We start from the raw sequence: 27,949 nt of genomic DNA, 5'->3' as shown, positions 1-27,949 counted from the left end.
CAGCCTGAGGGAGAGGATATGTGATGGGGTTTACTCATGCCATACAAAAATGAAAGGAGTGGAAGAATAGTATTGGGCCGAGAAGCTCCCACACTTCATCAGATGCCTAGAAGACTCCCTAAAAAAGACCTGCAGAAAAGGGAACTCGGACAAACCAGCAGTGGAGATCATGAAGGAGAGATAACTATTGTTGGACGGCCAGGATCTCTATACTCCAGCACCCATATTGGACCTTTTAAAGGCTCCTAGTGGAGCAATTTACTGCCCTCCCAGTGAAAAAGTCCAGATAAGAATTAATTACAAGCCTTTATGGACATTTATTAGGAAGGCATTATACAAGTGATAAGGAGTTATATTAAGCACATAAATTCTATGTTAGACAAAGCAACAAATTAGTGAGCCTCTGTTTCACATACATATACAAAGTAAGCTCAGATAAACTCAGCAACTCAGGTAAGTGTGTGGCCGTGTTGTGAGCTAGGGTGGTGAGTGTCCAAGTGCCTGCCTGTCTGTGGCCATTTGTTTGAATGGTGCTAGCTGCAAGTGTAATTAGTCAGACATGATCCCCCTCCACCCTTCTGTTCACTGACATCTAGCTGGCTGACCATAGCCCTCTGCTTTCCCTTTTTCTTTGACCCCAGGCATAATTTATGTTAAGTCCTTTATCATTCCCTTGGTATTTTAACCCATATTATTTACATTAGGTCCATTTAGTATGTCAAGTAATCCAATTTATGGCAGCTTTCTGGTTACTCAAGGCCATGAGGCTGAATTTTACCCAGAAACCATATTGTTTAATGCAAGCTTATGAATATGTATGTGACCTGTGGAATGTGTGTGAAGTGTGAATGAGAAATACCCAGTCATAGGCAGTTTAGGATCAGTGACTTTGAAGGGTAGACAAAGACCCTGGAAAGCAGATAAATTAACTGACAATCAGCAAGGAAGATCATCTCCTTTTGGAAGAGATGTAAAAACATATGAAACCTGGGACTGAATGAGAGGCAGTAACCATCTGCGGATCAAAGGGACTCCAAGGATTTGTGGAGGCAGGAAAAGGGAATAAGGGAATTTGTGTGCAGCCATCTTGGTTTTGTTAACAAGAGAGCAAGAGTCAGGCTAAGTCTGTGGCCTGACAACGCGAGATCTGTAATTAGACGCTGCCTTTGCCTCTCGCCTCCATACGGAGATAAGGATAGAATGCTGACTCTGGCAGGGACCTTGAGATAAGGAGCATCTGGGTAGAACTAAATAACTGTTAACCACTGGTGTTTGTAATGGGAAGGAGACTAATTGTTATTGTTATTATATCTAATAGTCAGTATATAAACTGCTTCATAATTGCTTGTATTCGAAGATCTGCCTCGGAGGGGAGCTCTCCCCTTCTGTCCAAACTAGTTTTTCTCTTGTTGCAGCTCATAATAAAACTGCCTCTGGCTACTTGTTGCTTAAACACAACGCATAGTGAAGGCTTGTTTTCTTCCACAATTTGGTGCCGTGACTCAGATGGCAATGCCCGATTGAGGACAGTGACAGCAGCTGCAGACCGTCTCCCTTCACCCCCAGAGTGCCAAATGAGAGGTAAGAGACCTTTTACAATCTCTACTGAGGTGTGGAGGAGGACTGCCTGTAGGGTCGTCTGCTTCTTGTGGGCTCACGCCATCCGAACTTCTTGAATCTGCAACAAGGTCAGACGCAAAGTGGTTCCGGGGAGGCTGTTTTGTTACCCCCGAGTAGGCCTAAGTTTATGCAGTGCTGGGAACTGCTGTGGTTTTGGTGGTGCCGCCCCGGGTACGGGAAGAAAATTGTATTGTGTCCGGACATAAGGCACCTAGGTTTATGCAGTGCTGGGAACTGCTATGGTTCTGGGGGGAAACTTGTTATTTGCCACCCCAAATATGGACGAGGTCCATAAAGAGAGATGCATCTAAAAGTGGGAAAATTTCTGTGTGAAAAGCATGCTGAGTGTGAATGTAATGAGTGGAGTGTGAATGCCGCTGCCCAGGTCTCTGAGAAGTAAGCTAATTCCAGCTGCACCAGGGCTCTCCCACGAGGGAGTTCTGAACACAAGGGGGGTCAGCCGAACCTCGAGACTGAGCAGATATGTGAGGGAGTGACGACTCCCCTTATTTCATGAGCTGCTGATAAGGTCTGACACTCTAGACCCAGTAGACCCCTTCTTTGGAGTGTGTAGATTTAGTTTCCTATAAGCCACAGAACAGATGGGGAGTGAACAGGATACTCCCCTGAATGACTAAAATGGATGGGGATCAGTCTAAGCATACCCCTCACCGCCAAAAGGCACCCCTGTGTACTACATGTATGTGCATCATGGTCCAAGGACCTGTAAGCATTTGACTGATTGACAGAGAAAGTAATTAAAGCCCTGAGGGATGAGATTGAAGCTCAGAAAAGCAAAAATCCGCCCTGCAGTGAGAAATGTAACTTACACGCAATTGCACTGCCTCTCCCAAGCTTAGGGGGGAATTTGGCCCAACATTACCCCCTCTACTCCTCTCTATGCCCAGCCATATATGGGCCCTTACCACACATCACTGAAGATAGAGAGAAGGCACAGAAGATAATTTAAAGGTATCAGATCTTCCCTTTGGAAGAATGGGCTCTAGTTACAAATCTGTCCAATCCAAAGCAAAACACTGAGTTTTGGAATAGATTTAACAGCTTGTGGGAAGTAGTCCTCCAAATTCTCAAGGAAGGAATGCCTGCCGACCATCAAGCTTATTGGCCCTAGTCATTTTGGTTGGAAACATATAGGCTACGTCTACACTGGCCCCATAAAACGGAATAGGCATGCAAAGCAGGTAAGTCAGAATAGGGAAATCCGCGGGGGATTTAAATATCCCCCGCGGATTTAAATAAACATGTCCGCCGCTTTTTTTCCGGCTTGGGGAAAAAAGTAGGAATAAGAGATCCTCCGGAAAAGGGCTTTATTCTGGAGGATCGCGCCAGTCTAGACGCTTTTTTCCGGCTTTTCCCCAAGCCGGAAAAAAAGCGGTGGACATGTTTATTTAAATCCGCGGGGAATATTTAAATCCCCCACAGATTTCCCTATTCTGACTTACCTGCTTTGCATGGCTATTCCATTTTATGGGGCCAGTGTAGACGTAGCCATACACAGAACACAACGCAGGAGTAGGAAAGGGCTGCCAAGCAACTTTAGGAGATTCTCAAGCCCTTGTTAGCAAATAGATAACTACAGCCTCTCTGGCTGGAATCGCAGGCAACCCAAGGATGTTTCACAACGCACAAGTGGGGGCCGTCCAGAAAAAAAAATAAACAGTTAAAACCTTTCCCCTTGCACACTGTTATAATTGGCTTGAGGGCGTGAGAGGACGTAACCTAAAAGCCACCCTAAAAGCCAACTAGTGGGAACTGAATTTGAAGATGTAATCACTAGAAGCTAAATCTGCCCTAACAAGGAGACACATTCTACAACATAAATCTCCTTACAGAGCATGGTCGAGTGATCCACCCCAGAGTCAGCAGCATAGATCAACTGCTGCAGCATGGATGTTATGAAAACCCTATACTGAGAAGTTTAAAATTAGTAATAGCTGACTGCAATAATACACATTTGGATTTACCTATTGAAAAGAATTAGGAGGTGTGAGGGCTAATGGGAAAGCCCACCCTCCTTACCAAATTAATACTGGACAAACCTGTGTAATTGAAAAAAAGGTCATTTAGCAGGAATCAGGATTGACCATAAGAAGGAAAAAGCATGTGAAAGTGGAAGGCAAAAGGTTTGGAGCCCTATGGGCATAGTGGAAGGAATAAGGAAAGTAGGAATACAGTCATTGGAAAGTTAAATTAATAGGAATGAGAAACGTTTTCTTTGGAAGGACGAAGCAAGTGATTTGAGGGTATGTGAAGGTGAAAAATGGACTCTGTGGGAGTGTAGAAGGAATTAAGCGATTGTTGTAATATATGAAGGGAAACCTGCTTTAAAAAGTGACTCCTTGTTTCTTGCAGCCTCTTTCAATAATCCAGGCAAAGAAACAATCAAATTTAACATTTGGCTACAGACACTTTTGTTAAATCTGCAAAAGGAAAATAAGGAATTCTATTGACACTTGTCTGGTTAACTGTATAAAAGAATGAAATCTATACATTCAATCCTTAAGGTTAAATTTACTCTTTAAGAAAACAAATCATTGTTTTAAGAATCCAAGCCTTGAAACTTCACTGTGTCTCTGTTCAAGACTGAGTTGATAGCACTTTTGGCTTGCTTTCAAATCCAACATTATATGTGAATACAAGCTGCCTGGCTATTTCAAAGGAATATAAAACACCTGTCCCCTCAAGTAAATTGTCCAAATACAAACAAAATATTTATAAGCACCCATTTAACAAAATTTAATGTCAATATTATTATTACTATAGTCTTAATAAGTAACACTGTATATGATTCTTTTCAGGAAAAGAAAAGCTTTTTGCTTGCTGGAACAATAACTGACCAACACCTTGTGTTAAGGAAAAGCATTATAGCTTCACACATTAAGCCTGATCTGTAGTACAAGAGGGAAACTGAGACATGCCACTGTTGGGGAGGGCTAACAACTCTAGAGGTAATTCGAGGGAGTGGAAGTTCACGAGTACCGATGAAGCGCCCTTATTCTCGTAAAGTTGTAGCTCACTCGCCCACGGAAGTGGTAAGGAACTAGCTGTAACCGGTTCCCCTAAAAGATCTTAGGCAGTATTTTAAGTTATAATGGACCACCCCAACGGGGGTAGAAATGTTTTCTTGTCTTTCAGATCATCAGAAAGCGCTGGTACCAGCTGAAGAAAAACAACAACAACAACAACAAAAAACCATGGTTCTGTGTCATGACAAAATAAGTTTGTGTTCCATCCAAGTTTGTCTTGTGTGTCTTAATTGTAATATATATTGCAAATATTGTTGTGTGTAGGATATTGTTTTATTGAAAGGAGCATGAATTTAAACCAACAAAATTAATAATTGGACCCAATCAATTGACTCTAAACTGAGTCAAGTAGCAACTTTAAAATTCAGTGAAAGGATAATAGTTTGGTAATTGTTTAGGCTAGGAGAATGTTAACAATATCTCCACAGGTGAACAAAAAAGGAACTGGAAGGAAGCAAGAAGTGCATCACGTGAACAGAAGGACTGGGAGTGGGGTACCAGCTTTAATGACCACACAAATGAAATATTTAGCTTCTGCAAATTTGCACACCAACCATAAAAGTGGTTTGGCCAGAGATAATAAGAAATCTATAAGAAACAACACGGGCAAGTGGGACAGCAGCATATTTAAGTAAAGATGTCCACAACAATGAGGAAACTAGTAACCTCACCATTGCAATAACAGCTACTTGCCCTGCTACTCATTGATGCCTGATGCCTTACAAGGCCTCAAGAAATATGGAATTGCATGGGTTCCTATTAACAATTAAACATCTGTGAACCATGATTGGTCCTATAAGAGAAACAGTGACTCTAGTCAATGTAACCTCCTTCAAGTCACATACATAGAACAAATACACACTAATAGCAACGGGGAATACACGGCCTTGGGCCGCCCCTCATTCACACAGAATTATTTTGCTTATTGTAACAACATGAACACTACGAGGACAAAGAATACACAGTCCTCTGAGTTAAAGTTTGTATGGAATATTGTGGGAAAGAAGCTAAACACTAACATCAGGCCACTGAAGTTGGACCTACTGACTCCCACTGGGGCTTACCACTTAAAGCCCAAACAAAGGTAACCCCTGAGGCATGGCTGTCATTTGCTAAACAATGGCCATTGCTAACTTGCCCTCATTTGGATATTATTAATCAGGTCCTTGAGGACAAAATAGAGCCTCTCAATTGTGCATCATGCCCTGAACAGACCCCTGTCCCAGAACCAGGACAACTGTCACTGGTCCTTACCTTGGTGATGTTCCACACTGGTATAGAACAGCTATGTGCTAGACTGGCTAATTGAATTGGCAAGTGCCTGATTAGGCAACGAAGGGGCTTAGCAGATACCATTGCAGATTGGTTTGGGCCTGGAAACTCTGTCAGCAACACTTATGTCATAGCCCAGAAATTGTATAGAATCCAGGCTGGTAGATGTAGTAATATCCAGTGACTGTAAAAGCCTAGACACCAGCCAAGCTAATCAAGTGATCCTAAATAGTTTGAAGGATCTGTCCAGCTCTGTGTCCACTTCACTAAACCTAACCAGATATTTGGACCAGAGACTAATTGGATTGTTAATTAATGGAACTAAATTAAAGGAATTAAAAGGCCAGTATTGAAGAATAGGATACCTTTGACCACCCAGTCCTTATGGTGGTGAGTCCCCATCTCCTCCGTGCCTATCCATGAGAGTGGGGCAGTAGAGAATCCATGAGGACCCAAAGGCCCACCTGGACAGGCCATAGTATAACCATTTGTTTTTGGCCCCTCTGGGGATTCCTCACTCAGATCAGATCAGAATGGTAACCTCCCTGCCTGTACCAAAGCAGGAGCATATAGATAGAGTCGAGGGCATTGCTTATTCTGAAGGTGTGGGAGCCTCCCTATACCCAGGGATTGTTGCACCCACTTTGATAAGGAAATTTTATGTACCTGCCCATTTAACATCATGACAAATCTGCCTAGGTTTGATGTGGTTGTCTCCGAGAAACAAAACATCGAGCTGGTCCAAATAAATGGTACCTACTGGTGTTTGACTACCCAGACAGATCACTCCATCCTGCCCCTCTACATATCTGTCTGTGTGCATAACAGCCCCTCGCCAGATGATCCTGACCGTTGATGCTCTATTGCACTTCAGCAGTGATAAGTAACCTAACATGAGATCCTGAGTGGCACGGCGGAAGTAAGTACCTAGAGGAGGGTTTACTGGCCCCTGCAGGCAAAGATCGAGGAGTTGGTGGCCAATGCCCAAAGATATATCGGGGCTGGCCGTCTGAGGTTCACACAGATAGGAAAACACCATGGACCATGCCAAACACCTACCTCTGCAGCACTCAACCAGGCAGTAGAGGTCAACTCTATAATCATGGGCGATGAAATATCCTAGGGTATGTCTACACTACCCCGCTAGTTCGAACTAGTGGGGTAATGTAGGCATACCGCACTTGCAAATGAAGTCCGGGATTTGAATTTCCCGGGCTTCATTTGCATAAGCGGGGCTCCGCCATTTTTAAATCCCAGCTCGTTCGAACCCTGTGCCGCGCGGCTTCACGCTGCACGAACTAGGTAGTTCGAACTAGGCTTCCTAGTTCGAACTACCGTTACTCCTCATTCCATGACATACCCTTAAAGATGGAGTTGAATAGTGTTTGTCAAATTATGTGGGAAGTTTCGATTATAACATTTATAATAATGCTAGTGCTGTACTGGTGCATTTAAGGTACATTTTAAAAACCCCTTAAATTGTTGTATTTAACTTGGTGGGTTAAGGAGAACCCCAAAGTCAAGAGAAAGGAACTATAGGAGTAAACTGAGGCAGTCTATGGTATCTCGCTGAGAACTGACAAACTCAAATCATTAGGTCAGCCTGAGAAGTAAAACAGTTCAACAGTTACTGTGACCCTGGTTCCTCTGGCAACCACATTCCAAAAGGGCCTCACTTTGATAAGGCAACAACCAAACAACTGCGTGGGATTGTTTTTACAATTTGCTTTATTCCTAGGAAATAACCTTGGTTCCAAAGGAGCTAGCTGGCTTTTAGCTCGGAGAATAGAGTCTCTGATGTCCATCAGTGAAAGACTGCTCTAGAAAGACCTTTACCAAGTCTTGCTAACCACCAACACCGCTGTGATATGCCAAGAACTGACTGTTGGCCAATGCTTCTCACTGCAAAAAGATCCCTCCATCTCGAAATGATCCTACCCGATTGCTGATAAGCCTCTATCTTCTGGTCCTGCCTTCCCACCTGCTGGATACCAGAAGAACCAAAATATTACAGGGTGATGTGCTGGTAACCTCTCCCCTGCATGATGCTGAACCATGACTGTTTCAAGGAAAAAAGAGGAAAAATCCACTCCTCTGACACCGTCGAAGCCCAAAGATTTCTGACTACAAAAGGACATTAAGAACTGACCCTGGTGAAAGAAGCGAAGTATTGTATATTGCCAAGGAGAAATTTGTGGGAGTGGTTTGAGTTTCTCCCTTTGATCTGGACTCTGTGCTTATGGACAGGTACCAACAGCATGTACCTGCCCTCCATAATTTGGTTAATAATTATGATATGTTGTGTTATGTTACTAAAATTATACAACAGCCCCATCGTAGAATTATATTGGGGATATTAATGATTATATTGCTTTTGCTTATTAAAGGTTTCATATTTGACTGTTGTAAAAGATGTAGTAATAGAAATAGCTTTAATGTTTGTACTAATTATGCAATGTTTAATGAAAAAAAGGTTTAGAAAGGTAGTTGTGCTGTAAGCACAGAAGGGGGGATTGTGGAGGCAGGAAAAGGGAATAAGGGAATTTGTTTGTAGCCATCTTGGTCTTGTTAACAAGAGAGCAAGAGTCAGGTTAAGTCTGTGGCCTGACAACGTGAGATCTGTAATTAGACACTGCCTTTGCCTCTCGCCTCCATATGGAGATAAGGATAGAATTCTGACTGTGGCAGAGACCTTGAGATAAGGAGCATCTGGGTGGAACTAAAATAACTGTTAGCCATTGGTGTTTGTAATGGGAAGGAGACTAATTGTTATTGTTATTATATCTAATCGACAGTATATAAACTGCTTCATAATTGCTTGTATTCGAAAATCTGCCTGGGGGGGAGGCTCCCCCCCTGTCCAAACCAGTTTTTCCTTTGCTGCAGCTCGTAATAAAACTGCCTCTGGCTACTTGTTGCTTAAACACAACGCAGAGTGAAGGCTTGTTTTCTTCCACAGATTGCCACAAGCCTTGTTGTCAGTCTCCAGGAAGCTGACTCCTGGCCAGCTCAAGCCACCTGTGAAATCAGAAGTTACCTTCTCCATGCCTGCAGCCTACCTTCAACTGCCAGTATGAATGTGATGTGTGGAAGTATAACCTTACCCTTAAGAATCTATACTAATAAATTAGCTTTAGTGCTGCTTCAGCTCACCCTTACTCTGGGTTATTTCCTTGGCTAGTCCAGAAACTGGTAAAAGCAGGGACTGTTTGACTGTGTGTTTGTCTGTTTGAAAAGTGTGACTGTTTGAAAAGTGAGAAAGTTTGAAAAGTGAATTGTGGGTGCTTTGTTCCAGGTGGGCCTGGAGCGGCTGAAGGCAAGACTTTGAACCAAGTGACTTCCTTGGAGCCAGCAGCCTTATAAAAAAGGCAGCCAGAGTGAATTGAGTGAGTAGTGAACATGGCAGCAGGCAATGGGGGAGTTTGCCTGGGAGTTCAGTTGGAGGGAGCCCCACAGAGGTTGGTGTTTTTCTTTCTTTTTGTTCTCTCCTTTTCTCTCTCTCTCTTCTCCCCTTCAAACTTCAGAGTGCAATAAAAATAACATCTGATGAGTCTCTCAGAAGGAAGATAGGGTATGTCTACACTACAAAGTTAGTTCGAACTAACAGACGTTAGTTCAAACTAACTTTCATAGGCGCTACACTAGGGCCCGTTAGTTCGAATTTAATTCGAACTAACGGAGCGCTTAGTTCGAACTAGGAAAACCTCATTTTACGAGGATTAAGCCTAGTTCGAACTAGCTAGTTCGAATTAAGGGGTGTGTAGCCCCTTAATTCGAACTAGTGGGAGGCTAGCCCTCCCCAGGTTTCCCTGGTGGCCACTCTGGCCAACACCAGGGAAACTCTTCTGCCCCACTCCCAGCCCCAGACCCCTTAAAGGGGCACGGGCTGGCTACAGTGCCCGTGCCAGGTGCAAGCCTGCCAGCACCCAGCCAGCAGACCCTGCACCTGACACAGCTTGAGCCACCCACCCGATGCCCCCCAGCCCTCCCCCTGTTCCTGGGACCAAGCTGGTGGCTCCCGGGAGCTTGCCCGGGACCGCAAGGGCTAGGCACCTGCCTGGGCTAGTGCAGACATCGTGGACCTCGTCCACGATCTCTGCACTAGGCACAGGAAAGTGGCCGTCTAGTGCAGTAGAGCTGCCAGCCTGGCCACCCAGGAGCAGGTGTGCAAGAGAATCAAGGGGGTCCAGTGAGACCCCCGACCCTGAGCCCTGAGCTTACAATGAAGAACAACTTTCTGTTACTAGTTTGTAGCCTGCTACCCATTCCTTTCCTTTGGTGTCCTCTAGTCCTATTTTATGGGAACTAATGAAGAACTTTTCTGTATGCACCCTCTCCACCCCACTCATGCTTTTAGAGATCTCTATCCTGTCCCCCCCGTCTCCTCTTTTCTAAGCTGAAAAGTCCCAGTCTCTTTAGCCTCTCTTCATATGGGACCTGTTCCCAACCCCTGATCATTTTAGTTGCCCTCCCCTCTCCCAGCCTCTCTCTTCCCCTCTCCCACCTCCTTTTCCCAGTCTCCCCCAGTTTTGTTCAATAAAGACAGATTCCATTTTGGAAGACACATTATCTTTATTTTGTACATCAAGAAGAGGGGCTAGGGAAGGGTAAGTGGAAGGACGTGAGGGAGGAATGGGGCACGAGCCCCTGATGGGGAGGACTGGGCTGGCTCTGTGGGCTTCTGGGGGTGGAAGCTCTCCTGCAGCCCCCCCCAATTGGCCTCTCTCCCCAGATGGCAGCCTGCGGCAAGTGCAGCCAGGCTGATGGCCGAGTGGTGTGATGTTCCCAGTGTGGGTAGTCCGGGCAATCCAAGCCAGGACTGCTTTGCAAGCGGGGCACCCCTAAGAACTGTCTGTCCGGGGTGGGGGTCGGGACCTTTTAAGCACAGCCCTCGGCTAGCCTGAGACAGTATCTCCACGCTCTAAGTTCTTCTCTGATGCCCTGCCGGCACTGCTTCCGGCCATCCTTAAGCCCAGTTCAGGGTCCACTTAATGTGGACATGCTAGTTCGAATTAGCAAAACACTAATTCAAACTAGTTTTTTAGTCTGGACCCGTTAGTTTGAATTAACTAATTCGAACTAAGTTAGTTCGAATTAACATTGTAGTGTAGACATACCCATAGTGTGGACAGTGAAAGAACAACTGTTGTGACCTGCACAGCATATGCCATGTTTGTCTTCCTCCCAGAAGATAGAAGTGATTTCATCTGTACGAAGTGCAAGCTGGTCTCCATATTGGAAGATAAGGTTCAAGGACTAGAGGCCCAAATATCAATCTTACCTTCCATCAGAGAAGAAGAAGACTTTCTGGAGAGAAGACAACATTTGATATTGAAGGTACATGATGCTGAAGAACATGGGAGGGCAGTACAGAACAGGGGAGAAAATTGGCAGCATGTGACCTTCAGGAGAAGAAAGACAACTCAGATATCCCCAATCCTAATAGAGTAAGTAACTGCTTTCAGGCTCTCTGCACAGGTGCTATGGTAGAAAACCCTTTGGGAAAGACCTCTGAGGGAAGGGATTTAATGGAGACCCCATTGACCAGAAAGCATGGGATGCACAATCCTAGCAACGGGGGTTAAATGACCATCACTCCCAAAAGGAGATGGGTGTTGGTGGTCAGGGAATCCCTCCTAAGAGGAACAGAGTCATCTATCTGCCATCCTGATTGGGAATCTTTAGAAGTATGCTGCTTATGTGGAGCTAGAATTCAGGATGTCACTAGGAGTCTTCGGACCACTACCCCTTCCTCCCTCTCCATGTAGGAACTAACAATATTGCCAAAAATGACATTGAGTAGATCACTGCAGATTATATAGAGCTGGGAAGAAGGATCAAGGAGTTTGAGGCACAAGTGGTGTTCTTGTCCATCCTCCCTGTTGAAGGAAAAGGTCCAGGTAAGCATCGTCAAATTTTGGAAGTAAATGTGTGGTTGCACAAGTGGTGTCGGAGAGGGAACTTTGGTTTTTTTGACCATGGGATGCCATTCCATGCACAATGGTTGCCAGGAATAGATGAAATCGACCTAACACAGAGAGGGAAGAACATCTTCACAGACAGACTTGCAAACCTAGTGAGATGGCTTTAAACTAGGTTCATAGGGAGATGGTGACCTAAACCCTGAGGTAAGTGGGGAAGTGTGATAACAGAAAGGAACACAAGGAGAAAGGTTCAATAAAGAAGGACCTCTGGTTCAGACAGAAAAGGTAGGGCAATCAGCTAGTTATTGAAGGTGTCTGCACACAAATGCACAAAGCCTGGGAAACAAGCAGGAAAAATTGGAAGTACTGGCATAATCAAAGAACTATGATTTGATTAGACTAACAGGAAATTGTTCAGATGACTCACATGACTGGAGAACTGCCATGGAAGGGTAGAAACTGCTCAGGAAGGACAGGCAGAGGAGAAAAGGTGGATGAGTTGCACTGTATGTAAGAGAACAGTATGATTCCTCAGAGCTCTAGTATAAAGTGGGAGAAAATCCTGTTGAGAGTTTTTGGGATGACTGTTATGGTTGGTGTTTGCTATAGACCACCAGATCAGGGGGATGAGGTAGACAAGGTTTTCTTCACTCAAATAACAGAAGTTTCCAGATCACAAGAAGAAACCATCCAATGCACAGTAAGAAAAACAAACATGTGGGCAAAAATCTTGGCATAAGCACTGAAATCCTTGGTGAGCTTACACACAAAAAGGAAGTTTAAAAGAAGTGAAAACTTGGACAGATGGCTAGAGAAAAGTAAAAATATATTACTCAAGCACGAAGGGATGTGATCAGGAAGGCCAAAGTGCAAATGGAATTGTAGTTAGCAAGGAATGTGAAGAGCAAGAAAGATTTCTACAGGCATATTAACAGTAAGAGGATGGTCAGGGATGGTGTGGGGCTCTTACTGGATGAGGGAAGTAACCTAATGACAGATGATGTGGGAAAAACTGAAGTACTCAATATTTTTTTGTCTTTGTCTTCACAGACAAGGTCAGCTCCCGGATTACTACACTAGGCAACATAGTAAGGGATAGAGGTTGGCAGCTCTCAGTGTAGAAAGAACATATTAAGAAGTATTTAGAAAAGTTGGACATACACAAATCCATAGGGCCAGATCTAACGCATCTGAGGGGCTCAGGGAGTTGGCAGATGTGATTGCAGAGTCTTTGGCCATTATCTTTGAAAACATGTGGACATCAGAGGACGGCCCAGTTGACTGGAAAAAGGCAAATGCAGTGCCCATGTTCAAAAAACGGAAGAAGGACAACCCAGGGAACTGCAGTCTGGTCAGACTCACCTAGTCCTCAGAAAAATCATGGAGGGGATTTTCAAGGAATACATTTTGAAGCAGTTGGAAGGGAGGAAAATGATCAGGAATAGTCAACATGTATTCACTAAGGGCAAGTCGTGCCTGACCAACTTGATTGCCTTCTGTGACAAGGGAACTGGCTCTGTGGACATGAGGAAGGTGGTGGACATGATGTATTTTGACTTTAGCAAAGCTTTTGATAAGGTATCTCACTGTATCTTTGCAAGCAAATTAAGGTGTATGTGTGATGGGGTGAAGTCACAAGACCGCTTGGGGGAGTTTCCTAGAGTGCTGTCAAGGCCACTGCTATTTACTTTCCTGCTGTCTGGGGCTATTCACTGCTCTGTCCTGCTGGATCAGCTCCCTGTTGTTCCCAAGGCAAAACACTAAGCTGAGATCCCTGCTTCTCTCCCCCCCCCCCCCCCCCCCCCGAGAAGCAGTACAAACTGAAACTCTTCGGGTCCAAGGAAAATGCAGGTTTAGCCCAGCTTCCTGGAATACTGCTCCTCAGATGGGATAGGAACTTCCAATGAATTATTTAGGTAAGCCCCCTTTAACAATGAAAGGAGGACTGTACACACTGATTGCCTCCCCAGGTAACAATTATCTGTTACTGAGGTAAACTGAGTCTGGGACCCCAGCCTGAAGGATGATTTGTTGAGATACAAACTTACCAAAGGAATGTAGGAGTTCTAAGGTCTCGCAAAGCTGAATCTTTGAATGTGGCTTTATATTTTTCATGAGCAAATAAGGATGACCTTAACCCTCATGTGCTGTATATGGCCATTTGATAAAGTTTATGTGGTAATATAATGAAATGGATATTAATAAGAGTAATGGAATATTCCATCTGAATGAAGATTCCCTTGAACAGCAAGTAGTGCTGAAGTGCTTCCATCCGCCTCATCTGATATAAATACTGGCAATTTGCTTGCTATTGTTACATTGTTGTGTCTAGTAGATCAAATTTTCCAGAGGACAGCAAACAAGTGAGCTGTGGCTCCACTGACCTTGCTGCTGATAGGGAGTGCACCGCTATGAAAATTACCATCAGTTGCAGTAAAAATGAGGTTTATGACCTGTGCTGTCTTTTGAACAAATAAAACTGACTACACTGAGAATGCTTCTGCTATTTCTGTTTAGACTGAAGACTAATCTAAAAAAGAATGTGTGCAATAGATTCTAAAGGTTGTTTTCTATTCAAAATATCTATTATTAAGGATGTATTCAGACATTCAATTACCTGATCAGCTGATTCCTTGAGCTATATAAATTCTTTGTAGAGATCAAGTATTCACTGAATTGTCTTTTTATGTTCTCTATTTTTTAACTGTTCATTTCTCTTTTTGATCACAATTTTAAAAAATATTTAATCAGAACATATCACCCATTAATGGACTATTCTGTATTTGTTCTTAGGTGGTGCGACCAGTCTCTTTCCACTTGAAAACACTTAAGCTCATGCATAACATTATGCAGTATGGGCAGTCCCACTGAAGTTAATGAAGCTGCTTTCTGTGGCTAAAGTGAGCACGTCTATGAGTTTGCAAGTGGAAGGTCACAGTGTTTTCTTTGTTCCTCAGTTTGGTAAGGGCTGCTTATGTTATGCCTTGCCTTGATCTAATATATTTATAGAATGTCTTCTTGTTTCCCTTTATGCTTGTCACTAGTTTTAGCTTGTTTTGTGCCTTTGCCTTTCTAATCTTGCCCCTGCATTCCTGTATTGTTTGCCTATATTCATCCTTTGTAATTTGTCCTAGTTTCCATTTTTTATATGTCTCCTTTTTTATTTTTAGATCGTGCAAGGTCTCCTGGTTAAGCCAAGGCGGTCTTTTGCCATATTTTCTATCTTTTCTACACAGCGGAATAGCTTGCTTTTGGGCCCTTAATAATGTCCCTTTGAAAAACTGCCAACTCTCTTCAGTTGTTTTTCCTCTGTGAAGGAGTGATGGCATCACTCCTCCTTCTCTCTGCCCAGTCTGACATACTGACCGCTCGTCATCAGGCAGTATGTGGTCATCTCAGGCCTTACTGCTGCCCAGGAGATCCTAGCTCGTAGCTTAATCTCCTTTCTTACGTGGATAAACTCCTTTTATCTTGACCTGCACACGGCAGGAGGGATTAGGGGGCTCCGGATCAGCCCTCTCTCACAGGCCTCAACCCAAGACCCTAAGGACAAGAACCACAAGGGTCCTGTCCAACTGGTGAGGCTTCCAGTGGTACCTAACCAGTCCGCAGACTAGCTTCAAGGAAGCCCCACTCTGGGCTACTTCCTACCCCCTTGTAGGGTCAATGAAGGATAGTTCTCCTCCTCTTCCCCTGGCTCCTCTTAATCCCTTGTCTCGGACCCTCCAGCCTTCTTCCTACTTCTTCTCCTCCCCTCTGGCCTTCCGATCTTCCTCTTTTAAACCCAGTGCCCATCCACATCGGCACCCCTCCCCCTGACATCGGGCACTCACGCTCCCCCAACATTGGACACGCCCCCTCCCATGAGCGTCATCCTCTCGGGCGTCCTCCTGGACGTGGTGCCTGCAGCTTGCCAGTACTCGTGCCACTCAAACAAATGGTGGCTTTAACCGCGCGCTCCCTGAGCAACACAGGGTCTGGAGCAGTCCTAGTGTTGGGAAAGTTCTAAGAGCGAGAGATGTCCAATTTGGAATACAGAGTGGCTATGTCTAGACTGGCATAATTTTCCGCAAATGCTTTTAACGGAAAAGTTTTTCCGTTAAAAGCATTTGCGGAAAAGAGTGTCTAGATTGGCACAGACGCTTTTCCACAAAAGCACTTTTTGCGGAAAAGAGTCCATGCTAATCTAGATTGGTTTTGCGCAAGAAAGCCCCAATCGCCATTTTCGCCATCGGGGCTTTTTTGCGCAAAACAGTTTTCAACTGTCTACTCTGGCCCTTTTGCTCAAAAGCATTTCTGGGAGCAGCATAGTATTTGCGGAAGAGCACTGACAATCTTACATGAGATCATCAGTGTTCTTGCGCAAATTCAAGCAACCAGTGTAGACAGCTGGCAAGTTTTTCCGCAAAAGCGGCTGCATTTTCAGAAAAACTTGCCAGTCTAGACGCAGCCAGTGATTATTCTGAAAATGACAACAATAAAATGTAAAATGTCTCTTGGATTGAGTATCTTTTGTCACAGGACAGCTTGGCTTCTTGTTTGTTTTCCCACTTTGTTAAGGATTATTGAATGTTTTGTTCTTGAGAAAATTAAGTCCACAAGGAACCAAGATACCTGATTTGAAGTTAAATTCCTGTTTTGTGTCCCCATAGTAGTAATACATTTACTGGGCTCTCATATCATCAGTATTGTGCCAATCTTCATTGAAGAACTCAGCTACTGCTGATACAGTGAAATTTCTCATTTTGTATTTCATGACATCTCTTAACTGTTCAACGAAGTGATGCGCAGAATGCTTTCTAAAACTATTTAGTTGGACTTCCGACAATCATTGTAATGAATGGTGTCCTTGGAAATGCATGTAAAGTCATACAAAAATAGACAGCTAGTGCAATGAATCTGCTAATGGTATACTTACTTGTCTGTTTCATGAGCATCATTAATACTTGTACTAAATATTTTTATCTTAGGCTGTATTAGACTATCAAATCATTCCATCAACTGATAATATTTAACAATATACAATAAAGATAACATTTACACAGCTTTTATGTCTTCGGAGTGCTATACACCATTGAACTAATGTACCAAAGCCCTCACACAGCAGGGCTTGTCTTGCCAGTGATGGACAGTGATCTCTGAGAATACAGATTTATTTTGCATTTCCCCAGCCTCTTTCAGACTACATCCTCATGCAGCCTAACTAACAAGGGAAGAGAAACCCATGCTCAGATTTTGTTGTATGTATATAAATATGAGAATACACACAAGCAACCTATGTGCAGAGGAGGGGGAGGGATCAGAACATATATGCATGCATGCACATGCTCACATACAGATAAATACACACCATAGTTTCCACAATATATTCCTTTATATAGAGGTAATAAGCATGCGGGCCTTGCTGTCTACTATGTTATTGTGGTATTACTTTTAATGATTTATGCAGCTTAGTTACTGTATTCAATACATTCATCTTCAAAACCAAAAAACCTCAAAAACACTTTGTTTTCCAAAAAAATCACAACATCAACAACAAAATAGCATATATACCTTTAGCTTTGATCTGAAAAATCATTATTATCCCTGAAAGCACATCTGAATCCTGAAAACTGAGGGTCAGTAATGAAATCCACACAAGCCTAAAGGTATATGAAGATGTAATGGTGATGTGAATTGCATATTGTGGCATTCATCCTTATTTAGCTTCTAAAAGTGACAGAATTATTGGTATTTTTATTCTGGAAACAATTTCACTAAAAGTGTTAGCCTACTTATAAACATTTATCCTTGAGTATTGGCATTTCAGAGCACCCCTTTACATCTGTGCAGAGAAACCTCTGTATCTGACAGGATATTCCATATTACATTCGTGATATTCCCCTGCAAGTGCCTACTTACAACTTAATTATGAATAGTGCTGATGGGTGCAACTGATACATGTTTTTGACAGTTGATTTTGCCTGTTTTCTTTTCATCAGAATTTCTTGGAGTCATGTCTGCGATGCACTCTCTATTGTGCATTGGACTATGAAAATTGACTTTGGTGCAAAATTTTCCCTTTGGACAAAAGTGTTTTGAGAGCATCCTACTCTGCCAGTTAATAGTTCTGCAATTTGTCATTTGAGTTCTTTCAGAACTCTTGGGTGAATGCCATCAGGTCCCAGGGACTTGTTACTGTTAAGTTTACCAATTTGTTCCAAAACCTCCTCTAACAATACCTCAATCTGGTACAATTCCTCAGATTTGTCACCTAAAAAGAAGAACTCATGTTTGGTAATCTCCCCAGTGTCCTCTGCCATGAAGACTAAAGCAAAGAATTCATTTAGCGTCTCCACAATGACTTAATCATCATTGAGTGCTCCTTAGCCTCTCAATTGTCCAAGGGCCCCACTGGTTGTTTAGCCAGCTTCCTGCTTCTGATGTACTTAAAAACATTTTGCTATTACTTTTTGAGTTTTTGGCTAGCTGTTCTTCAAACTCCTTTTTGGCTATTCTTATTATATTTTTACACTTAATTTGATGAAGTTTATGCTCCTTTCTATTTTTCTCACTAGAATTTGACTTCCACTTTTTAAAAGATGTCTTTTTTATCAGTCACTGCTTTTTTTACTTGATTGTTAAGCCACCATTGCACTTTTTTGCTTCTCTTACTATGGGTGTGTCTAGACTACTGAGTTTTGTCGACAAAGCAGACTTTTGTCGACAAAACTATACCAGCGTCTACACTACCGCTGAGTTCTGTCGACATAACGTCGACAGAACTCAGCAGTTTTGTCGACGCTGGTATACCTCATTTTACAAGGTATAACACCTTCTGTCAACAGAGTTCTGTCGACAGAAGGTGTTATTGCCTGTAGGGTTGCGTCTAGACTACAGGGTTCTGTCGACAAAGCAATTTGCTTTGTCGACAGAACTCAATGTGTCTGGACGCTCTTTGTCGACAGAAGTTTTGTCGACAGATACTGTCGACAAAAATTCTGTCGACAAAACCCGGTAGTCTAGACGTACCCTAAGTTTTATTTTGGGGTATACATTTAAGTTGTTCCTCTATTATGTTGTTTTTGAAGTTTCCATGCAGCTTGCAGAGCTTTTTCTTTTGTCACTGTACCTTTTAATTTCTGTTTAAGTAACCTCCTCATGTTTGTGTAGTTGTACTTTCCAAAATTAGATGCCACAGTGTTGGGCTGCTGAGGTGTTTTTCCTACCACAGGGATATTAAATTTTATTACATTATTGTCACTATTTCCATGCAGTGCAGTTATATTTACCTCTTGGACCAGATCCTGCACTCCACTTAAGACAAAATGAAAAATAGCCTCTCCCCTTATTGGTTCTAGAACCAGCTGCGCCAAGAAGCAGTCATTTAAGGTATCAAGAAATTTTATCTCTGTATCTCTTCCTAGGTGACCTGTACCTAGTCAATATGGGGATAGTTGAAATCCCCCGCTATTACTGGTTTTTTTCTTTTGATAGCCTCTTTAATTTCCCTTAGCTCCACATAGTTATTATCACTGTCCTAGTCAGGTGGTTGATAAAATATCCCTATAGCTATATTCTTAGTTTTGGAAAATGGAATTATTATCCATAGAGATTCTATGGAACATTTTGGCTCATTTAAGAGGACTTTAGTTTTATGTTTTGACGCTGTGCCATTTGTTTCTTTGGTATAAACTGAAATATTTTCCCATTATCCTAATATTAGCAATGTGTTTCCATGGGATTGCACTGAAATAGTTTTAGTCACATTTTGAAACTGCATTGGTTTATCTTGTCATTAAAATTTGGCATTATTAATTTTTAATAAACTTCCACTGACTGGAAGTTACATAATTTATTTTTGACATGGCAGTGTAGCCTTTCTGAGCTCAAACTGACAGGTTCAACTATCAGGATTTCACTGTGACAGTGTAGTAAATCATGAATAATTGAGCTGACAAATGTGAATATATCAAAAGCAGCCATCACTGATATTTAGTATGTATTTCTCAAATGTAAATGCCTAGTGCTTTTTTAATTGCAAAATAATCCAATAATTGATACTGTGACTAAGAACTAGATACTTCATGGACTCTATCCAAATCTCATGTCTGCAAAATAGAGCTGCAAAACTTATAAGGGATTTAAGACACCTCTTTTTTAATGGAGTTTGCCCAGTTCCAGAAATGAGAGGCAGGTGCAAGGGAAAAAATCTTGTAAATATTTCAGAATCTTAAGAAAAGGTTTGGCTGAAGTTACTTTCTAGAAATAGGTGAAGATTCTGGGGAGATGTTGCTAGCTGTTCTATTGAAATCATTGGAGTTTCATTAATTTACTCCTGCTTAGGATTTGGCCTACTTCCCTAGGGTGTGTCTAAACTACCGGGTTTTGTCGACAAAACTTGCGTCTACACTGCCTCTGAGTTCTGTCGACATAACATCAACAGAAGTCAGCAGTTTTGTCGACGGCTGTAAACCTCATTCTACGAGGAATAAAATTGCCTTTTGTCAACAGTGTTCTTTCTACAGAAGGCATTATTGCATCTACACTGTCCTTTGTGTCTACACGGTCATGTTGACAAAGCGGTATGCTTTGTCCACAGGACTGGATGTAGTCTAGATGCTCTTTGTCAACAGAAGCTTTATCGACAGTATCTGTTAACAAAACTTCTGTCGACAAAAGCCTGTAGTCTAGACGTACCCCTAGAGTTTTTAACACTAGCAAAACAAAAGAAACAAGCAACATTTTAGTGAGATTTGTTTTAAGATCCTATTTAATACCCTACCAAATGCGCCATCATAAAAATGCATTACAGACAATGAAATCCTGTGAAATCTGGTCTTTTGTGTGTTTTACCCTAGATAATAAAGATTGCAAGGGGGAGACTGATGTTGCACAAATGTGGGATTCCTGACCCAAAAAGGAGTTGCGGGAATGGGGTTGTATACAAAGTTATTTTATGGATAGCTGTGGGGGTTGAAGAGCAACAGATGTTGGCCAGCACCCAGTTTGGAAGGTGGTGGCCCACTACCACCAGCATTCAAGTAAGTGTAGCATTACCATACCATGCCATCTTTTATTATATGCTGCTGCTTTCAGAGCTGCTGTCTGGGGGCATAGCTCTATAGGCAGCAGCCCAGAAGTAAGGATGGCTATGCCATATCATGCCATCATGATGTCTCTGCTGCTGCTGGTGAAAGTTCTGCTTCAAAGCTGGGTTCCAGCCAGCAGCCACTGCTCTCCAGCTGCCAGCAGCAGAGCAGAAGTTAAGTGAGTAGTACCGTAATCCCCCTATAGTAATATTGTGACCCTACTACAACTCCATTTTTGGTCAGGACCCATAAAAATTTTAAAACTGTTAAATGTTTACATGGCTGAAATTACAAAATTTGTGCTTTTTAAAATCCTATGACCATGACATTGAACAAAATTGACCATGCATTTGGTAAAGTCTGTGATGGATAGAAGGAGTGTTGGCCTTTTCTGAACATCCCAGCATTCAGTAACTAAAGGGTTAAACTCAGGTAGCTAAGAAGTGTTGGCAGGGAGCCAGGAAAGCCAATGGGAGAAGCTGTTGAGATTTGAATCGAAAGGGGTACTTGCCTGGTTTTGTGGAGGGCGGGGGGGTAAGCGAGTAGCTGGTGGAACAAGATGAATTGAACCAAGCAGAACTTCCATGCCAACAAAGAATAACTGGCCATGGAAATGGATTGGACTCACAGATCTGTGCATAGACAGGAAATAGAACGTTTATTTAGACACAAGCAGGTTATTTTCTTTGTTTTGTTGTTTGGTTAAACTTCTCTGTGCTAAGTCAATGTGCCTCCCCATACACTGTATTTTAAGCTATATCCCAGTGATGCAATTTCTGTGTTTTTAAATTGTTCTTTTCTCAGTTGCTTTAAAACACCTAGCATTCAAGTATTCTTTATCGAGTATATATTTTTGTTTTGTTAATAAAATCACCTTTTTAAGGTGATGATTTAATTCTTGTATCCTGTAAGATAATAGGAGGTCTGTGTGTGCAAGCCTAAGACTGAGAGGTGAGCTATCAGAGATTACAGTTTGTTTTTCCTTTTTTTTTTCCAAGCTCTCTTATTGTAAAAGAGCTTGGGGGAAGCCCTCTGCAAGAAGTTCGTCTTGATAAAGCCCTGGCTGGGATGATTTAGTTGGGATTGGTCCTGCCTTGGGCAGGGGCTGGACTTGATGACCTCCTAAGGTCTCTTCCAGCTCTATGATAAGTTCCAAGTGTTTTCTTTCTGGGTTCAAGAAGAAAAGGTTGATTTACCTGGTGGTCGCAGCTACCTCCCAGGGCCAGGGAATCTGTGACCTTGGGGAGCTTTTGAGCAGAAGCTTATTGAGACAAGATATTTTTAAGGTCTCTTGCACCTCCCTCCCTCCATTCTGCACGCACAGTGCCAGAGTGGCAAACAGCATTAACAAGGCTCTAATCATCATTTTACAGAGGGATCAGCATTTTTGTTCTAATACTTGGTAGACTACATATGTGTGCACATTGTGAAAGATTACATATATTACATATTTACCGGCCTATGAACTGATTGCATTTTTCTTGAGTTTTCACAACAGTGACTTTTTGTGTAATTGTGGCATTGAAAATACTTAGAAATGGCACAAAAAAGGCTAAAGGCTAAAGAAAGAAGGCTAAAGAAATCTTGAGTGAACTTTTCTGAATGAATGAAACAAGTAATTGAAATTCTTTTTCTATGCTGTAACAGTAATTAGCTATACATGAGTAAGTAGACAAACAGAAAATAAGCAAGGCAGATGGCTTTGGAATGTGATAGGTAGTTACGTTACCCTTCTCAAACTGTTTGCAATAGTCACTAGGGAAATTAGTGACATTGATGCATCTTTTACCCATCTAGAGCCTTGACCCTGCATCACATGTTGTAAGTACTTAGGTTAATTTAATATGACCAGAGATCCATGTTCCGTCTTGTAATTAGAATAGTTTTGTTTGCAAAACCTAGATTTTTTTAATATTAAAAAGTAGTCATAGAAGCATACTATAACCCTGGTTCATCTTGCAGACAGCAAAATGAAAAGCACTATTAATCTATTTCAGAGAAGCAATGTGATGTATCTTCTGGATGCAAGTAGAATGCCCTTCTATGAAGGTCACCAACTATGCCATGATTGTCATTTTGTCTGGAATTTGAACATACATGTTGCCTTCATTGACACTTGCCTTGGAATAAAAAATGTACCCAGGAACTTACAACAACTTTTCACTTCCTTGGTAATTAAGGAAATAAATAGTGTCTATCTTAAAAGCCTACTTGAAATGATTTACAAATCCTTTTAATTAACTGTGGTACGCACAAGAACAAAAATATGTTTATTGTAACATACAAAGCATATCTCATTGAAAATATTCTCAGTCCTTTTCTAGGAAGGGAAGATCTCTGAATTTTAGTTCTTTCTCAGAATTATCCTGAGATCCTGATATAAACTATTCCTATAAAATCAGGTTGTTGAATTTTATGGTGCAATTTCTTGACACCAGCAGGGTAAGATATAAGTATTATATACCATCTATATAAACTCATGTACTACATTTTCTTTTTTCTTATTTTAAATCTTGTTATATTTAAGACAATCTTGTCATTTTTGGAGGTGCCAGAATCATTAGTTTTAAACATTTAGGCTTAGCAGCAATGCCATTGCATATCTTGCATTAAATCAATTTCAGAGTTTGTCACTGATCAATGTAAAATAATTTAATAAGAAGGAGTATATGGATAGGTCTAGACTGCAGCATTTTTTGCAGAAAAAGCTACGCAAAATGAGCTTGGCATTTTGCATAGCTTTTTCCTCTTTTTTGGGGGAGGGGGAGAGGCTTTTCTGCCATTTGGCCCCATTTCGGTAGAGCCCTTATGCCTCATGAAATGAGGTATACTGGGCTACCTGAAACAGCGCATTTGCTTTTCCATGAAAAAAAGTGGGAGGGCAAATACATTCCTTGGACGTGGTGAGTTTTTTGTGGTATACTAGAGGTATCCCGCAAAAAACCCATAGTTTAGCCTACGTATCTTAGTTTAATTTGCCAGTGGTTATACCTTGAAGGCTGTCAGATACTTTAAGTAGCTAAGTAAAATAATTAATTAATAAAACCCTTAATATAGAGTGGTATCATATTCCACATGTAGTCCTGCTGAGTCTGATATTAGTGGGACAAGATGCATGTTGTAGATAAGGGACTTATGCTAGTATTTCTAGCATACTATAAACAAGCTGCAGGGAAGTATTGGGAATCCTGGAAATACTAAAGAACTATTTTAAATCTTATATTATGTATGTAGTCCCCTTATTAAAGGTGCCTCTGCTTATTTTCTGGGAAGACCCTGTGTGCTGCAATCCAGCCTCAAAGATGACAATTCCCATGAGCCTTTGGGAAAAACAGGAAGGAATTGACTCTTGTGTGGGAGATCTGCGTCTCTCCACCTGCATGAGAAGAGAGGCCTAGCAGTCTGGGACTCTGCCCTTGGATTGTGGAACAGAAGAGGAGCCAGGCTGCTGAGGAGGAGTTTGATCCAGCCCAGAGGCTGTTAGAGTGCAACTATAGACTGGGACTAGATGCCTTTGGAACTGGGATCTAGCAGGCTGCTTCTGATAGGCACAGCATGAGACTGTGAGTAACTGGGCATCTTTGGGGAAATGCTGCCTGGAACAGACCTCAGAGATACAGACTAACTCTGAGTTCAAAGAGAGGCAGAGAGGCCAGTGAACCAGAGCTGCTGCATAGCTTGGACCCACATACATACTACCTTCAGAGAATCTCCATTACAGCTGCAGTTCTTCAAGCGCGCCCATGTAAGCAAGAGTCTGGGACTCTGAGTCCAGGGGTGTGCACACTGAAGTGGAATCAATATTGGTAACTAGATAAGTTTCTTTTACGTCTGTGTACTTTGTTAATTGATGTTATTCACTGTTAATTTGTTAAAGCCTGTTTCTTTAAGTTAGGTTGTTCATTCTAATGCAATCTATGAGATGTATATTGTTTATAATTTGTAAGTATTGATCTGGAGTTAGATCCAGGTTATTGCTGGAATGAGTTTATTCCTGGAGGCTCTCAAGACACACCAGTAAGTGTGTACAAGGCCAGCCAGGTGGAGGCACCACCCTTGTACATTTTTTATGAGCAAGGGACTGTAGCAAGGGGGTGTATAGGTTTTCCCCAACCAAACAACATCACCACTGGGGACTCAGGATCTCCTTTTATGTCACGACCATCAGGCACCCCTGCACACCTGTGAGTGTGACCTGCTCCCGAGTAACCCGAGGAGGAAAAAGGGGGTTACATGTACAATATTTACATTATTATATGTAATATGTAAATATATGGTAGGCAACTATAAAAGTCTGTGTGATTACTGTAAATATGATGTGGTTAATTTGGCAGTATACCATTCAGTGCCACCAGAAGGGCTAGGGCAGGTTTAAGAGACATTTTTACATAGTATTATTGTGCAGCAACAGAAAATAATTCAATGAAAGAAAGATGAGATATCTGTGCTATATCTATTAAGTTGTATTCAGAAATTAGAATAAGTAAAATATGTGACGGGGGAAATGCATATGTATTGGAAAGAATTCTTGATCTATGTTTCAAATGGAAAATAAAAACTAGCTTCATAGAGCAATAACCAGAACAGTCAAAGGTTCTTGAAAACAAAATCATGTACATCATAGCAAACTTCTTCACATTTCACTCAGAGGCCTTAACCTCTTAATATATGCTTTAGATAGTGATAAAAAATGTAATGAAGGGGACATACTGACAATTAAGAAAGCGGTAGTAAAATAGTTAGATTTATTCTGTGCATATACGGTATTTTGTACTACAGATATGATTGAAATTAACTGAAGAAATATACATAAAGCTTCCAATAGTGAATATATCTTATACCTGCATATAAATCTGAAAATATTCCTTGATTATCTGCATTCCTTATTGTAACTTTCCTAAAATTGAAACCAAAGATATGGAAGATTGTGGTAGTGATAGGTGGAAATAAATTGGCACAAATTGTTCCCCACTCCAGCACTCTGAGTACAGAAGTCATTGGCCTTCAAAAGATCTTAAATACCTTGCCGCTATAGGCTCTACTTACAAAAGAACTTCCCAGAATCACAGATGCACTAACTCTGGAAGACAGACTGCCACCATCATGTGATTTTTTTAAAGAACCCTGAAAAAATCTGGAAGGAATTCTTGAATTCCTTCCCCAGGGGTACCCCAAGCTCTTCTGTCACAAGAGAGTTTGAAAAAAGAACCAAAAAACCCCCAGAAAACTGACTATGTCTTTGATAGCTGACCTCCCAGGCTAGGCAGACACATACACACAGACCTCCTGTTACCTTCCAGGACACAAGGATCAAATCATCGCCTTAAAAAAGGGGATTTTATTAACAAAACAAAAAGATATACTTGATAAAGCATAGTTGAGATCAAAACACAAGGAACAATCTCTTGGGCTGTAGTTTAAATATGGTCAATGGAGGAGGGAAAGCACCTGGTATTCACATAGGCTTTGTCTACACTGCAAGTTATTGCGGCAGGAAATAGGCTAATGAGGGACTCATTAGCATGAGACACGATGTCATTAGCATAGTTTCTGCCGATTCTTTTTGAATAAGGGTTTTTTGCGCAAAAAGAAGCAGTGTAGCTGCTTCTGTTTTGTGCAAAAAACTCCTCTTATGGCATAAGGATCTTGCACAAAAGGGGTTTTTTTTTGCGCAAAATGGAAGTGGCTAAACTGCTTCTTTTTGTGTCAAAAACCCCTTGCGCAAAAAATATCAGCAGAAACTATGCTAATGACATTATGACTCATGCTAATGAGTCCGTCATTAGCATATTTTCTGCTGTAAAAATTTGCAGTGGAGACAAAGTCATAGAGAAGTTTAACCAAACAACCAAAACAAAGAAAAATACCCTGATTGTGACTAAATACACCTTTTCCCCATATTTACTCATGATCCCTTCACGGTTCCGTCCACTTCCATGTCCCAAATTCCTTAGAGGCATGGTAGTCCTGATTATTGCATATTGTTCCCTCTAGTCCCTAACTTAAAACTTAAACATAGAGAAACAGAAGCAGGTATGTATATACAATCCAAATTTCAGCAGTTAATTCTTCTGGCCCCCTACCAACACACTTAGCTACCTCAGTTTAACCCTTTTGTCACTGGGTGCTGGCCAGCACTTATCCTATCTGTTGTTTAACGCCTTTGCCCAATACAGTATAATGTAAATGTAAGTTTCAGTATAATGTGACTATACGTTTTGTAACTTTTGGAGTGCTATAACCTTCCATTATGTGAGAAAGAGATCAGAAGGATTCTTGTGATTCAGCATGATCACACTGTGGCTCTTAGAAGTAATTAGAATATAGATTGTTTTTTAAAGAAAATATGATCAATGATTAAAAGTTTGTACTAACAGAAGCTTTGTCTTGACATAGATTGATACTTTTTATATGGAAAATTGTGTCCCTTTTCCCATGTGTGAAATGATTGTGTAGTTCCTGGGGAGGGGGCCTGAATCTGTTTGTAATGTGAGAATTTAGAGCTGAGAACTCAGGGGCATCAAGGTACCATAAATTGAGGCCCAAAGCAAAGTAGAACAATTCAGGACATTATTGATGGCCTTGGAGTGTGAAGGGCAAGCATTCCATTACAAACAAGAAAGCCTTGAAATAATACTGGGAAGGAAGCACCGACATACTGGTATAAGAGTACAAAATAACTCCCAGGTAAACAGATGTGAAACAGAACAGATGGTGATTGATTAAGAAGTAATGTACAGATCTGAATGTGAGAAACATCTTATAAAAGATGGGAAATCTTGCATGAATCTCCGGGTCTTGTCTTGTCAAGATCCGAGTGTCGGTTCAGACTGAGAGAAACTCCTGACCCTCCCCCTCCCATTTATCTTTCCTAGCCAGTGAGTTAATGTGAGCAACAGACTGATAACTTTAAGCAAAAGCAAGATGGGTTTATTTGTTTGTTTGTTTGTATATGAGCATATGGATGTATGTGTGTGATCAGATTCAGTCCCTTTTCCATTTAATTCAACAGTAA

General features: G+C 41.7%; 1 long non-coding RNA gene across 11 annotated transcripts; it reads left to right on the top strand.

The window, feature by feature from the left end:
* The first annotated feature begins 975 nt into the window (after nucleotides 1-975).
* LOC142830607 (uncharacterized) lies at nucleotides 976-27,919 on the top strand. 11 transcript variants are annotated; one of them, XR_012906008.1, is made up of 5 exons: nucleotides 976-1,581; nucleotides 4,440-9,010; nucleotides 9,235-9,397; nucleotides 11,128-14,824; nucleotides 24,208-27,919. It is a non-coding gene; the product is annotated as an uncharacterized LOC142830607 (long non-coding RNA). The 11 variants fall into 11 exon arrangements; XR_012906010.1 differs by lacking the exon at nucleotides 24,208-27,919 and adding an exon at nucleotides 15,034-16,907; XR_012906009.1 differs by lacking the exon at nucleotides 24,208-27,919 and having other exon boundaries at nucleotides 985-1,581; nucleotides 11,128-11,839; nucleotides 14,657-16,907.
* Nucleotides 27,920-27,949: the final 30 nt, after the last annotated feature.

The sequence above is a fragment of the Pelodiscus sinensis genome, chromosome 9 (genome assembly GCF_049634645.1).
Source record: "Pelodiscus sinensis isolate JC-2024 chromosome 9, ASM4963464v1, whole genome shotgun sequence".
NCBI classification, from domain to species: domain Eukaryota; kingdom Metazoa; phylum Chordata; order Testudines; family Trionychidae; genus Pelodiscus; species Pelodiscus sinensis.
The sequence above is the reverse complement of the archived record's forward strand: the minus strand, read 5'-3'. Positions and strand labels throughout refer to the sequence as shown.